General features: G+C 35.9%; 1 protein-coding gene across 1 annotated transcript in view; it reads left to right on the forward strand.

Moving 5' to 3' along the window:
* Positions 1–1,511: 1,511 nt before the first annotated feature.
* sgms2a (sphingomyelin synthase 2a) overlaps positions 1,512–15,238 on the forward strand; it is a 39,593-nt gene continuing 25,866 nt past the window's right edge. Inside the window, exon 1 of the mRNA XM_088918271.1 lies at positions 1,512–1,592. The gene's annotated coding sequence lies outside the window, so the exon portion shown is untranslated. The remainder of the gene's footprint in view (positions 1,593–15,238) is intronic.

The following is a 15,238-nucleotide window of genomic DNA, read 5'->3' on the forward strand; positions in this document are numbered from 1 at the left end:
ATCTTTAAGTTTTGGTCTAGTTGCAGGTGTTCATGTATCTCATGCTAATTTCCCTTTCTGCTGAAAAAGTGATCAGAAATAGTAACACAGACACATAAAGCCTTGGCACAACTGTAATGGCCTGACTTCTATATTTTTGTAGCATGGGTGATTGATCATAAAAAGATTACTCAACTGGGTGATGATTGTTCTTAGAGACACAACTTTATCTCATCAGTACAGTATTGTGATATCAGACAGATGCTTTTTTATTTTGCTGCAAAACTACTGTAACTGTCCAGTCTCCCAAAATCATACTGAAGAGCATCAAAGCTCCGAAATGGTCATATTTATCACTTTAAATAAACCTCTGTTGAATGTGTGCAATTCACAGGAGTCTCTTGGATAGATTTGGTGCTGGGATCCTGCAGATCAGGGTTTGTATGACCTGTAATGGTGTCTCAGGATACGTAGAGAGCACCACAGCAAAGCATTGATGTTTAGTGAGGCTTTAGCATGATTTCTGAAAACACAGGTGTTTTTGAGCATTTGTTCAGTTCTTTCTAAGCTCAGCCATTCTTTGAAAAGTTATACTGTATATATACAGTATTATGCTTTTCACAAACGACTCCTTTACTACACCTTTTACTGCTGGGGAAATTGAGAATTTTGTTTTAGAAAAATAGAAAGATGTTTCTTGTTAAAACATGAATAAGTAAGATACAGTAGGTAGTTGGTTACAGGTGCCCATTGAGCCACTTCATGATAATAGGAGGAGCTCTGCAAATCACAACAACAAAAATGACAAAAATGTTTTTAAAATGTTGTGCTAGAGTAAACTGCAAGTGTATGTGTGTCCAAGGTTTTGTATCTTTAAAAAACAAACCATTTTAGGTTTTTACCTGCAAACCACTGCTTCCAAAAACAGTGCTGGGAATCCCTGGAGGCTGAAGAGACCCTCCAGGGGTCCTCAAATACTGTAACATTGTACTACAAAATTATGACTTTGAATAATTAGATAATCACCATGCCTTGTAGTAGATATACACTATACTTAACTTTTTAAATTCAGCATAAACAAATGCTTTGTTTGTGTATGGGAGAAGTAAATGCAGACATCTTTGAAATATATAATCATAGGAAGTAAACATTTTTGGATTAGCATACCCTAAAGTGACAGGCCTACACGGTCATTTTTTAAATATGGTATATTCTACATCATTATTTAATTAATTATTAGAATCACAAACAATACCTTTTTGCTTCATTGTTCAAAGTGACCAGAGCTGTCTGCGATTTTAGTTATGTTCTCAAGGTTTAACCTGCGCCTGCCATCGCAGAAACGAGGCTTTTTTTTTAACAGACACGCTGAAGGGTGATTCAGCTGCTGCCCGTCTTGTACACACCGCCACCTTTTGCATCGCCAGCGTGAGTCATATGGTGATGTCGAGTGGGAGTGCGCTATTTGGAATGATGTAAGGATTGGAGAGGAGGAGACTTGGGGAGAGGAGCGCTTGATCATTCCTGCACAGTGTAAACACCGAGAGAGCAGGAACAGGGGTTAAAACAGGGCAGTAGCGCAGGTTAGGGGCAGTGGTCTCAAGGAACATAAGGTACTGTATTTTCTGTCCATCATTTAAAAATCCTGTTTGTTTCCGAGATCCGACGACTCCTTCTTGGGCATTGTTAGCTTTGTTTTGTTTCCATTTTCGCTGGGCATATTGACTCTACCAAGATGTTCTAGCTACTTCTGATTTCGCAGATTCTTGAATGAGAGGTGGGAGTGTCTGTCGCTTTCCGAGTGAGCATGCGAAACCTGTGAAGTTTCCTCTGTGTGTACCATTTTCATTTCGTCTTTCCGTATTCTATTGCTTACATATGATTAATACTACATCTACTCGCGTCCGGTTAATTTCTGGCAACGAAAAAGACGAGGTTAATTTTACGCTTCTTGAATTACTGTGAAACTGACTTATGATTACAGAATGACATGCTTTGGAGATTCATCATTATTCTCTCAGAACAATGTATACGTACTGTAGTTGTTTGTTTGGTGTTACTATAAACATTATACTGCTGTTTAAACATTGAAGTTGGGGTAGTTTTCTGCCTTTTCCCCGCAATTCTTAATGCATGTGAAAACGAACTTTTTTATGGTGGTGGGTACATCCTGTAATTTATTTTTAATGCACGTTTAATAACACGTACTGTACTGTATATAATCTATTTAGGGGAAAACAATCTGATGTGTTTTACGTCATTGAGAGATACCCGAATACTTCTTTGCGAATGTCGTGATCATGAAAAGAATTAATCACCTTCAAAAGTTTTTAAACATGAAGTGTGTTTACCCCAGAGATGCCTGCTCATCACATAGCAATGATGTTACAGTTTTAGTTGTCAGCAGATGGAACCTAGTTTGGTTTCTATAATTCTGTGGTAGGCTTCCTAACTAGTTAGGCTGTGGGTTGTGATCAACAGGTAATATATTTGTATGGGAAGGAGAAACTCTGTTATATTTGGACTAAAGCATGTCTTGTAAACAGTGTTAAAATACAGATTTTTCTAAGACATACCTGTACAAGGAAAAAAAAAGAGTCTTGAAACGATAGCATTAGGCTTCCTATTGGACATGCAGGTCTATTGATGCTAAAGCTGTTCAATATGACCAAGGACATTTCTGATTGACTTCACATATGCTTTATTCAAGAACTGACATGCACATAAAGTATACAAATGGAATGTGAATCTTTCTGCTCCAGTAGAATTTTCTACCTACTGATCCAGAATATAAAGACTATACTTTGGCGAGATGTGCACAGAGTTTTTTGTGCACAGAGAGTGACATTGTGTTCTGTTTCCCGTCTGTGAAAACTAGTCATACAGAACTCTTCCTCAGACTGGTTCCCAGGAATTCTTGCAAAGGCACTGTAGTAGTTTTACTCAGATCTCTGATGTGAAATTATATGTGTCAAGCCATGGTTGAAATTTATTATGAAAGGATATTCAAAAGAAATAAAAGAATAAAATAAATGTTTTATATTTTTGGCAAATATCTGTTAATGTATGCTTGACTAAACAATATCCAATATAATGTAGCAATGCCTACATTACTGAAATGTAGACAGCTTTCATTTATTGCAGTGATACATCCATCAGTTTGCATTCTGAGATTTGAGAGTCAGAAATAATCGATGGCAGTCATAACTGTTCTCCCTCTGCGACTGTGAATGACAGGCTGATTTCTTTTGCTGCTGTTAGATTCAGCCTTGTATTAGTGAAACGTTAAATAATGTATCAGTCATCTATTTTTAGTTTGTCATTTCTAAAAAGAGATAATGGCATTCATAATGAGGTGTGAGGACATGGGCTATCTTGAAAGATGGTGTATTATGCAATTGGTGCTGGATATCAGCATTTACAGAACTTGTTTAACTGAGAAGCTTTGACTCTTATTTAAAAGAAACATGAAATGTGAATATTACTCAATTCTCAGAAGTGAGCATTAAATTGCTGACAGTGAGGTATTAAATTAGGTTATAAAATTAAAAAAAGACTCCAGATTGGAGCTCTTACCTTTGCAGGCAAATTCACCAGGTTCTACTTGAGATGCCTTACAGAATCACAAGGCTATTAGTATGTGTATTGTATGAACTGTTCCCTCAGATATTTAGTTTTCTTATGTGCAACATTTATGTTTGGTAAGGAGTCTTTTTTGATTCTCATCTTTTATCTTTTCGTTGTGTGGGTGAAATGATTGACTATAACAATATAGCAGTAAAGTTGAGAGGAAAAATATTATTGTACAGTATGTGTTAAAGAACTTAGTATAGTTACTTTGTATGTGTTCTAGAACATAGTTTACAGGGATGTTCTGGCCCTGGAGAGTCACAATCCTTAAATGTCTTAAAAGATACATATACTGTAAGTAATTCTTCTAAGGCTTGGAACATGTCAATCTACCTGCCATTTACAGTAACCTCTTCAGGTATGTCAGGAATAGATATCTGAGTTCCTTCAGAGTTTCAGGGAACATGTAAATCTACCTGCCATTTACAGTAACCGTTTCAGGTATGTCAGGAATAGATATCTGAGTTCCTTCAGAGTTGCAAGGAATTTGAAGTATTTATTTACACTGATCTCCCAAGTGCTTATTTGAATAATCTTCTTACTTAAGTGGTCAGAAATAAAGTGTTCTTAAGTGTTAGAAATGAAGGAGTTAATAGAGAGCTAGAAAACCTTCTGAATTGTTGCTCCCCACAACATGGTTTGGCCACCCATGAGATTTACTAAATATGTTTCCTGAAATGTTAAGAAAATAAAAATCTAGACAGCCCATCAGTAAATCATGTTTTGTTTTTAAAGCAACCTTACATGCTGAGAAATATTTCCTGAAAAGAATCCGAAAGTACTCATCTTAGAAATAACCACAGACAGCCTAAGACAACCAGGGACTAATGCACATTACATTACATACCCAGTTCAATGCATTTTAAATTTCAAGTATTTTGTCAGCGTTTCTAGAGCGTTCAAGAAGAAAAAAGACAAACTTAATAGTTACTGAGAAGGAATTAAGTTGTTGTGCAGCAACAAAACAGTATGTATTAGTAAATGAACAAGTTAAAGGTGAAACTGAGGAGATCTCCTCTGTCTGAAGTGTTGGTATAGGTGGAGCACGAGGGGCTTCTCTGAGAGTCAGTGGCCCAGAGTTCTATAGTGAGAGTGTGATGCACTTGAAAGCTAAGGAAGAGTGTGGAGCTGGTAAGATTCTTTGGTAGGTTATACTGTATACTGTAGCTTCTTCTTGTAGTGTCATCGGGTATATCCAACCCACTGACAGAAGAATTTAATATTCGGGGATTTATTCCTATTATTATTAGTAGTAGTAGCAGCTGTTCTAGTGTATTGTTGTGAACAGAAAGTATTGTGCTTATCAGCAAGCTACTGCATGACGCCTGTGATAACTTGTTGATAACGTGTGATAAAGACAGCAAATGTAGAGGAAAATGGACAGGTGTCAGTTATGCTAGACCAGTTACTGTATTTCCTTTTTTGTCTGTTTTTTCTTTCTCATTCTGCATTACCCTACACTGTGTCAGAATATAAAATCAGACATAGTTCTATGATGGTTTTTGTTCTGTAGACTTGAGAGTCAAAAGAAGAGATAGCATGGAACTCACGAAAACCATTTAGTACTGCACAGCTTTTGACTTGCTCTTCTGCAGAGAGAGTTTTACCAAATTGAGTCAATGAATTGGGTCACAAGATTTCTGTCCTTATCAGCTGTTTCCTTGGGGGTTTTTTTCTTCATCTGCTAGTGTGCCTTTACAAACCAAACTTGTCTGGTATCTTAAAACCCTTCTCAGAGCTCCTGGAACACATCCCATTATCCGCTGCAGAGCATTTTTCTGATTATTGTTATTTATATAGGCTTTACAATACAGGCTTATCTATTTCAAGATGTGGGAGATCCATTTGCTGTTGTGCTTTACCAGACAAAAGGAAAAAGCAAGTATTGTTCAAAACAAATTATTCCAGAAAGATTTTTATTGTGTAATGCAATACATAGGGGTTATTGATCTACTAGCAAGGCGAATGTCTCAGCCTTCATGTTTTTTATAGTCATCCTGTTCTCTTCTGCTGTCCTTCTATGTCAGACTCTCCTTCAGATCTGAGACAGCACAGCCTTCTAAAGCTACTGGTGCAACCTTATGACATGAACTTAAGACATTTGCTTCTAACTTCTTCTATTTAAGATGATGTTTACCAATCCTACACCATTTATTTTTCTCTGCCTTGGCTTCCTGCAGCATGTGGCTCATTTTACTGCACCTTTATGCTTTGACATGCTTTTACTACGATTTTAATTACTGGTTTTACAACAGTAAGCCTCTGGAAGGGTTAAAGTTCAGAAAACAAATCAGTAGACATACTGTACAATATGCAGCAAGAGTCAAGCAATCCTGTGTTGTGTATGTAATGTATAACAGGGATCTGTTGCAAGTTCTCCTTTAGCTCAGCCGGCAAGGTCCCTGTTGCGTGACGCTGGAGACCCGGGTTCACGCCCAGGCAGTGAGGGGTGAACTGGCAGGGCAGGAGTGGCAAGGGCAGGAACCTCAAGAACTGTTACATGTACAGTACATTACCTATAGTTTAAAGAGGGGAGGTGGTAGTTTGTGAGTCTATTAATCATGAAGAAATATTGTTGGAAAATTACAGTTTTATGCTGTATTCTGCTGTTTTTCTATTTGTCTCTTACCCTGATATAGAAGTCTGAAATAGGTGCTTTCACAGAGGCTAAAGAAGGAATCTGGGCTCTCCCAAGCTTTTACCAGCTAGCACATGAAAACATAATCCAATTTCCTGCAGTAGTTTCTTTTTTAGAATGATTATAGGACTCTTCTGCCCAGCCCAGAGAATAGTCATTTTCCGGCTATGTTTATTGCTCATAAAGAAACATAGTCTTGAATAAAAACTGAATTTGTGCGTGAGATAAAATTGGAGCCTTTCGTGTGGATAAGGGTCTTGGGGGTATTTTGTTTTACATTTTATTTTTCCTTTACTGTGAAACACGCCTTTATGTGTGAGTAGGTTTGGGTGGAGAGTTGGCTTTGTGTTGAACAAAACAATACATGGCAAATTCACAATGGAACATGCAATAGTTCATGCTGACAGAAATCAGTGGGGTCTAATTGTGAACAGGAAGTTTTCAGTACAATAAAGATGGGTGGTTTCTAGCATTACAGTGCACCTGATAGCAATTACACTTCTGGTAGCACTCTAGGTCCTGCTGTTGGGTGGTCGGAATACTTAGTGATCACTTCTGTGGTTTTTGTGTGGTTTTCCTTCACATGATCTTAAGGGACTTTCATAATGTTTGTCTTTCAGAGCCCAGGGCTAAAAGGCTGTAAGTACTGTATGTGCTAGCCCTAAAAACATCATAGCACTACAGCTTTTACCATGCAGTCTCTGACTTTCAGGATTTTTTTAGAAAAAACAAACCACCTTAACAGCATAAAACAATGGCAATACTCATTGGTATTGTCTTAATTCAAATAATGGAGAAACACTGAAGTGTGAATATTAAAAGACAGAGGGACATCATCTTAAGTCAGTCACATTAAACAGGATAAGGAAAAATAGTTGTACTGATTAATGTTTTCTTTTCCAAATAAAGAAATATTTAAAATTCTCCTTTATTAGAAACTGCTATTGAATATTTTTTGGCTGCGTATGTGCTTCTATTTCACTGTAACGCTTAGTATTCTTATTCTTAATGGAATAAAATTAATTTGAAATAAACTTTATACTGTACATGTCACCAGGTTATTATCATTGTGACATATTATCATATCACCTATTATGTATTTTGTTGTCAACAAAAAACAACAAAACCTTCTGATCTAAAAATATGGGAAAGCTGGCTCTTCATAATAAGCAAATAATATGCATGTTAATATTTGCAGTTCCTTGCAGAAATCCTAATTAGCAAAATCCTGAGATTCCAAACAGGCAGAATATCATGTAATGAGCATTATGAAACCACACTGTCATCTGCAATTAGTTCTGCATTGTACCAAGCATAGAAGCCAGACTCCTCTGGGTTTTGTAAAGAGCAATGTGGATCCTAGTGACTTTGATAGCTTTGAATGTGCTGGGAATTAAAGTCATAGAGGGTTTCCACTGACATTGGGAAGGGGTACCACTGGGAATTAGTTGGTCCTAAATGGTTGTTTTGCAAGGCTTGCTTTGTTTAGACTGTTGTGTTCATTTAACCTATACAATGCACTGTATCTAGTGAGGTACAGTACACAAACTGTTTCTTTGCCAGGATTGTCTCATATTGCTGCTGTTGTTATAGTGTCATTCGAAGAAAAGATCTGAGCGAACTTAATAATCAGTTGTAAACAGGTAGCTATATTATCACAAGATGATAACTTATTTTTATAGTGATATTTTGCATCATGAAGAGGTTTGGCCATAGAAGTTGTCTTGGAAGATTTGAACACATTCTCATTTGTAAACAGAATGTGTGTATAAACATGTCATGTTGTACCTGAAAATAAAAATGTAAAAAATTGTTAATCTTGTTTTTTTTTCCCCCATAAAGTACTTACTTAAAGAAACCACCCTTAAAGTTTTTTTATGACAAGCTTTTTCCTGGGTAACAGTGTGCAGAATGTGTTGTCATGTCCTTTCCCAACTGTGCTTTCCGTGTATGTTACTGTAGCGCTGATGCTGTTGAATGTGAAATACTGTAGACTGCGGGTTTCTGTTGCAGAAAATACTTTTTGCGAACTTTGTGTAGTGAAAACACATTTCCAGTATTTTGAAAGGCCTGTGCTTCTATCTTAATAATAGAGTCATATGCATGTTTTTCAAGCTAAACAAGAGTTAATTTTAGACTACTTGAGCTTTTTTAGAAAGGAAACTCATGACAGTATTTCCTGCATTTTTCAACTGTAGAACTGATTTAAAATAGTGGTTCAGGTGGGTAGCTGCGTCAGCATGCGTAAGTTATAGGTTTATTCCATGCTGAAAAGAGAAGAGAGAAAACACAACGTTCGGCTGTGGAGCCTTCTTCAGGTGTGAGCACCGAAATGTTGTGTTTTAGCCGAAACATTGTGTTTTCTCTCTTCTCTTCTCTCTTCTCTTTGCAGACTGGAATAAACCTATTGTTCCTGATTTAAAATAGCTTTGTCAGACTCAGCTCCTGGAGAGTCATACTGTATGTTTCTTGGCTTTTGTTCCATATGAGCTCTCAGATATATAGATGGTCATTATTTGATTAACAGCATTAATGCAATACGTCTAACCAATTCTAGATGATACGTATGAGTAATAGTCTTGTGAGTAATCAACTAAAAATACCTTAACATTAGAAGCATCCCATACAGTATATGTATAAGATAATTAGTCCTATAGTTTAATTGATTATTCAGGTTGTTACTCAAAGTTAAAAAAAAAAACAGACACCAGAACTTCTAGTACTGATTTTAACATTCCTGGTTTAAAGCGATATTGAATATGTCAGTAAATAAATAATAAATATCTCTAAATATTTCAAAACGATTCTTCAGATTTCCATGCTTCAAATAAAGGCTGGTTCAGCAATTCAGAGACCATTTTTTGGATACAGCCTGTGTATATACAGTAACGTTGTGTTACCTCAAGGCCATTATGATTTAGATTTCTAATGACTTGAGGGATTCACTTCTCTTTCTGAAAGCTTAGTGGCAGAGCTGTAGAATCCAGGCACACCCTTGTCTGCTCTATAATTGCACTCCTTGAAGTTCTCCTTGTATAAAAATGACAGTGCTGCTGTGGGTAGGACTCTCGGGCGTAGCCAAGTGGGTTTACCATATGAATAGCTTCTGCTCCTTAAAGGAGAAAATGATACATTGCCTTATGCAATCAGTAGTTCCTCATACTTACCGGACTGTATATGGTTTTATCATAAAGCACAGACTTAACTTCTGCTTTCAAAGTAGTGAAACACCTAACAAAGTTACAGACCGCACATGTACATCAAGGAGCTGGTGCAAATATTATTGTCAGACAAATTTATACCACCGGACATCTGTGGCATTACTGTGATATACTGTACCAGCACAGTTCACTGGTTGGTTAGCATTATGCTATGAAGCTGTATTTAATTGAAGTCTGCTTTAACCAAAGAAGGAAAGAATCAAATATACTCAATAGATATAAATATAAATGTGAAATAAGATATCACTAGGTACCCTAATCCTAAAAAGAAGCCGTCAACATATTTAAAACCATTGTATTATAAGACATAACAATATATCAAAAGGCAAATTCATTAATTTTTTAGTGGATTTGATTTTTTTAATATAATAATCTGCTCATGTTTGCTGGTAAGATTCATACAGTAAATGTACCAGCACAGATGCTTTCTGTCAGTTGTCCTAAGACTTTCAGCTATATTCATATATAGTAGCTGTTAGCTGGGATCAGTCTGAATTTGAATTGGGGTATGAATGCACTATATTCCTATTGATATTGTATACAAACTCCCATGTTTCATGAAGCTAATGAGACTAAGAATAAAATAAATCACTACAGTATGTAATTAATTATATAATATTTGTTTTACACTGGTAGCAGAAGTATTGGGCTATTTCAAGATATAAAGAATGATTTTCAAGTGACCTTTTAAGACTGCTTCCATTTTTATTTCTCTCTTTTTCTAAAGCCCACTTGTTAGTACATCTTGTATTTTAAAATATGGTAGAATATCAACCAAGTTTCAGTTGAGTCATTCTGACATTTTGTATATTACTACAGAGGAAGATTGTCTTCATTGATTTTCTGGTGGGAAAAATAACATGCCTGTTATGAATCCCAGTAATTTGTTGAAGACTTGTGAAATTTTAGAAAAGCAAAAATGACCATGTATGAAAACAGATATCTCTGTATATATCTACCTTCCAGTTACTGGAGAAAAATTACCTTTTATGTTGCACTTTTTCTCTTTTTGTTACTATGTTCAGGTGATCAGTGAAAATAGGTTCTAATAATTTGAAGCATTATCCCATAAATCTTTTATTATTTTTATTTTGTTAAGCACATTTTTGTTGTCAAACCTAGAACCATCAACAGTCATTTAATATTTTTTAAAGTTGGTTTTAGTAATGTATTATAAAGCAAACCAAACCTACAGTGAAACAGGTACACATATCCCTTTTATCTCTTATCTGTGTTTCCTTTGCAAATTTTTTCAATAGTTGTATAGTGTTACTGTGTTTACATGGAAAGGAGTTCAAGGCCAAGAGGAGGTGTGTACTGTATATCTTATGGTGATGTCAGTAACTGGTTGGTACATTATATTTACTCTGGCAGTCTTTGTCAATTCAAGATTTTTTAAGGCTGGAGTTGGTATTCCAGCCACTGGCTTGTACTTCCTTCCAGTTATCCTTTCCACTTTACAAAAGAAAAATATAAATTACACCACACTTTGAAGTCCCCTGAAAATCGGCTGTATTTAACAGCTCTGATCGGTTTTGGAATAACTTTAGTTTACTTACTTTAACCCATCCAAAATGTCAGCTGCAGGTAACATTCTGGTATCAGAGTATGGCAAAAAAGTGGGAGAAATAGTACTTTGCATTTGTGCCCTTTTGAAAATGTATCATTAATAAGAGTTTAATGCTTCATATAAATTCAATATAAATTCAACATAAACGAAAAGGAATATGATAATATACTCTAAGTACCATATACTGTACTGTACATACCAGGTCTATTATACAAAGTCCTATTTATGATGTCGGGAGTAACTTAGTAGAGGAGTTTTTATTTTTCACCATGTGTACTGTGTGAAGACCATTCTACCACAACAGGTGATACAGTACTCTTAATAAATGATGTCATTCTTAATTACTACTCTTAATAAATGATGATATCACTGTTGGGTGAGTAACAGTCAGAGTTTAAATTTTGTTTTGTTTGAGTTGTACCTTGTATGGTACTTTAAAGGCTAAATGAAGAACCTAATAATAGTTTTGAGGATTCCATTCAAAGGTACAGTATGCCTGTAAGCAGCGTATATCCATGAGAATTAGTTCTACTTTACTAGAAAATGTGTGGTCTTTCTAAGATTATCTTGTCCTTTTCTTAACTGTAAAAAAGACAAGCTTTACATCAAATTAAAAAAAAACATAATTCATGATAAAAATGTAAAGAATAAATATAGAAATGATATACATCAGGATTGTACTTTGTGGTTGTAAAGTCTCCAGATATCCTGCTTAAAGAAGGAGCGTGTTTCCTTTCATCAGAGTCTGTTTTTTTGTGGTTTTCAAACACCAGCCCCTTTCGTACTTAATATGAGCGTGTGATTTGTAGATACTCTTTAAAGTCTTGATGTGACACAAGGTTTAGCAGACTGAACAAGAGTGGACATTATGTTGAAGTGTGCTATTATGTATAAAATGTTTATAAATAGAAAGCAAATCAAGTTGTCTCCACCAGCATATAATTTTCTTGTTTAAACGATAGCCTTGAGTCCAAGAATAACAAGGGAGGCTACTCTTCAAATAACATATCAGCTGCAAACTGTATGGCATATGTGGTAAGGGACAGAAGCATGCAGTTTGCTAGCATATGGCAAGCAAACTGGTATTTCAGTACCAGTTTTCTACCTCAAATTACTCAGAGGAGAGTGGGCATAGGAGTGGTAGAGGACATGAGCGATGCTAAAGGCAATTGAAACTGAGAGAGCAACGTGTTCAGCACAGGCAGTGTAACTGAGACCCTGTCCCATAACCACATATTAGAGCTTGGCGAAAAGCTCTCTGACTTTGTTTTATTAGATAAGCCAAGAAGAAACACCATTAGACTGCTTTATGTATGACTACACTATACATGGATTGAGACAGTCGCAATGGCATTAAAACTACCTTTAGTGACATCATTTACTGTCGTGGCTTCCATAAAACGAAATGGCTTAGAGACATTAGAACACAACAGTGCAGTGGCAGGTAACCACATAAAAGTTTCAGATGATTTTAGTGTTTTTCCCGATGCTTCTTGGCCTTTGTGTCCACTATTATAATAAGCCCTACTGTGATTCATTCTGTTAAATCACTCAAATGGCAGCATGTCCTACTGTAATTCATCTATTTCGATTATGTAGTCAAAGCAGGTTCCACTACGTTTGCTAAGTTATTGTCGTTATTGTATGCTTAGATGACTCATATTTCCAGCGGATATTTGTACTTGTCAGTCAGCTGGTTGTAAGTGAGCATTTTTCCTGCTTTTTCTGTTTAACTTTCACAGGCTCACTGTGGCACGTTATGAGTTCACAGCGTCAGAGTGGAAATGAAATCTGTTTCCTTACTATTAATGCCTGCCAGTCCTGTATATTCAGGAGCTGATTAATTATCATCAAGCGCCAAAATACAGATTCACCAGTTTTGTTATTGTGTTAAGAATCTTAGCTCACATTGTGTTGTTTATGAGATTTTGTTAGCCTTTTTATTGCAGTTTAATGAGGATCACAAGGCCATTGGACTGGTAATGATAAAAGTTTTAAAGTGTTAAAGTGAGGTTCTGTGGAAGGTTTGTTTAGCCTTATGCTTTTTACATGTATGTACTGTCATTAGCCGTCAGTTTTCATAATACTTCAAAAGGAATGTAATTTTGTAAGCTCTCCTTTGTGTTAAGATCCTTAACTGTTTTTACTTTCAGAATTCCTAAAGTGAAATTGGCATATACTGTATGTGACAATTCATATGTTTCTAGTTTTATGTCATTTCCTGTCATTTTAATATTTTTGCCTTTTTGAATGAAGTGTAACATTTTGCGGGCAGTTCTTACTGTATTGACTCATACATTTGCATTCAGAATAACTATGCTGGAGAAAATAGGTTCTGAAAGGAGCTGTCATTCACAAAAATGATTCCAGGATGTTATGCATATAAGGGGTGCTGGTTCATACAATACTAAGATGTCTCCTCTTTTGTATCTCTGCTTCTTGTTTCCCTCCAGGATCTTTCAGGATCAGTTTTGGTATAGTACCAGTTATGAATAATGCCTTGTTGTAATAAATTACATTTTACAGCATTACAGTATCAATACTTATCTGTCATAAACCCAGACTTTTGTTTGCTGATTTGTCACGGAATTATAGCTTCTGTCACCGATAGTCAATTGGCATGAGACATAGGTCTTCAGAGGGTTTCAAATACAAATTAAAATAGAATGTACTGGATAAGTATAGGAGTTTTATAAAAGTGCAATATTTAAAAATTCAATTCAAGCTAGTGTAGTTGGCCCAAATGGCCTCCTCTCGTTTGTAAAGTTTCTTATGTTCTTATTGTATGTTATGCTGAAAAGCATGGGTAAATCTTTGTGAATGAAACTTGAAGACAAATCCAGCTCCCTATACAGTATATTGGACAAACAAGCATAAGTACAGACAAGATTATAAACTAAAAGAAGCCGTTCAGCGCATATACAGTCGCTTGTTTATGTTCTAATTGCTAACAGATACAAAGATCTCAAGCAGCATTTTTCCTGATGTAAGCAAGGATATTGACTTCAGTGTTATACTGTAGATGGCTTGTTCTGGGAGCCTTTAACTGTTGTTCATCAAGTGCATCCTGTTCCCAGTCTTAAACCCGCTTCCTATAGTTTTACTGTTGAGGTTTTGGAAGTCCATTTGGTTGACTGTCAATACCTTTGAGGATTTTGAATATTTAAGCACCTTTGATATCCCAGTTTCTGTAATTGAATTAATAATCATGTAATGGGCACTTAAATAGTAAGTGATCCTTCAGGGTAGTCACTTAAAGGCAGAGCCTAGAACACTCTGTTGTGCTCTGAGAAACATCCGTGTTAAAAGTAACACATTCAGTTTAAATATTTGGACCTCGTAAATAATCTATTGGAAACATGGAAGACCTGTACTTATTCTCATCATTATGAAGCTTTAGAAAACTCATGAGAAGGGTGTGGAAAGGTGCAGCAAACTGAATAAGGTGTGTGCTTTGGGCTCAGCAGTCCTTAAATAAATGGAGCTCTAAAAGAAAGTGTTCAGCCCAATGAGCAGGTTTAATAGCATGTGTTTCATACCTTCAGTGAGAGTGTAGTAGATATTTTGGCTTTTTTTTTTTCAAATGTGCAAAGCTGGATAATTTGCTTACTTGTCAAGGCTACATTGAATGCATTTGACAGTTTCCATAGCTGTTATTGTCAGAATATGCATTGTTTTATGGGCAATTTCCTGTTTGGCCAGGAATTTTGTGTAATTGTTGCTGTGGTTCAAAGTAAAGTTAAAACATTCTTTTTTGTAAGTTTTATTATATTCCCTTTTACATATTATGAAACTACAATCTCTTGCAAACGAATTCAGATCCTTTCTTTGCTGTCCCATTTTGTGAAATTACAAAATGATGGGTACTCTCTTTTAAAGTTAGTTTTTTTTTTTCAAACGTTCAGTGCTCAAAGCTGAAGGCTTCTGTGGGTAAGATGTAAAAGATCATTTATAGTAACTATCAGCAAAAAAACTAAAGAGAAAAAAACTGTGGGTTGACAGCAATTATATCTGCAAGTTTGTTTACAGTAGGTGCGTGTCTACCAACTTTGCACACTGGCTTGATGCAATTTTTGCCCATTCTTCTTGGAAGATGTGATCAAGCTCTCTCAGGTTGCTTGGGAATCGGCTATGAATAGCAGCTATCAAGTCTTTCCGCAGATTCTCAATAGGATTCAAGTCAGGACTTTGACTGGGACG

This window comes from Atractosteus spatula, chromosome 1 (genome assembly GCF_055471065.1).
Source record: "Atractosteus spatula isolate fAtrSpa1 chromosome 1, fAtrSpa1.hap1, whole genome shotgun sequence".
Taxonomy (NCBI): Eukaryota; Metazoa; Chordata; class Actinopteri; order Semionotiformes; family Lepisosteidae; genus Atractosteus; species Atractosteus spatula.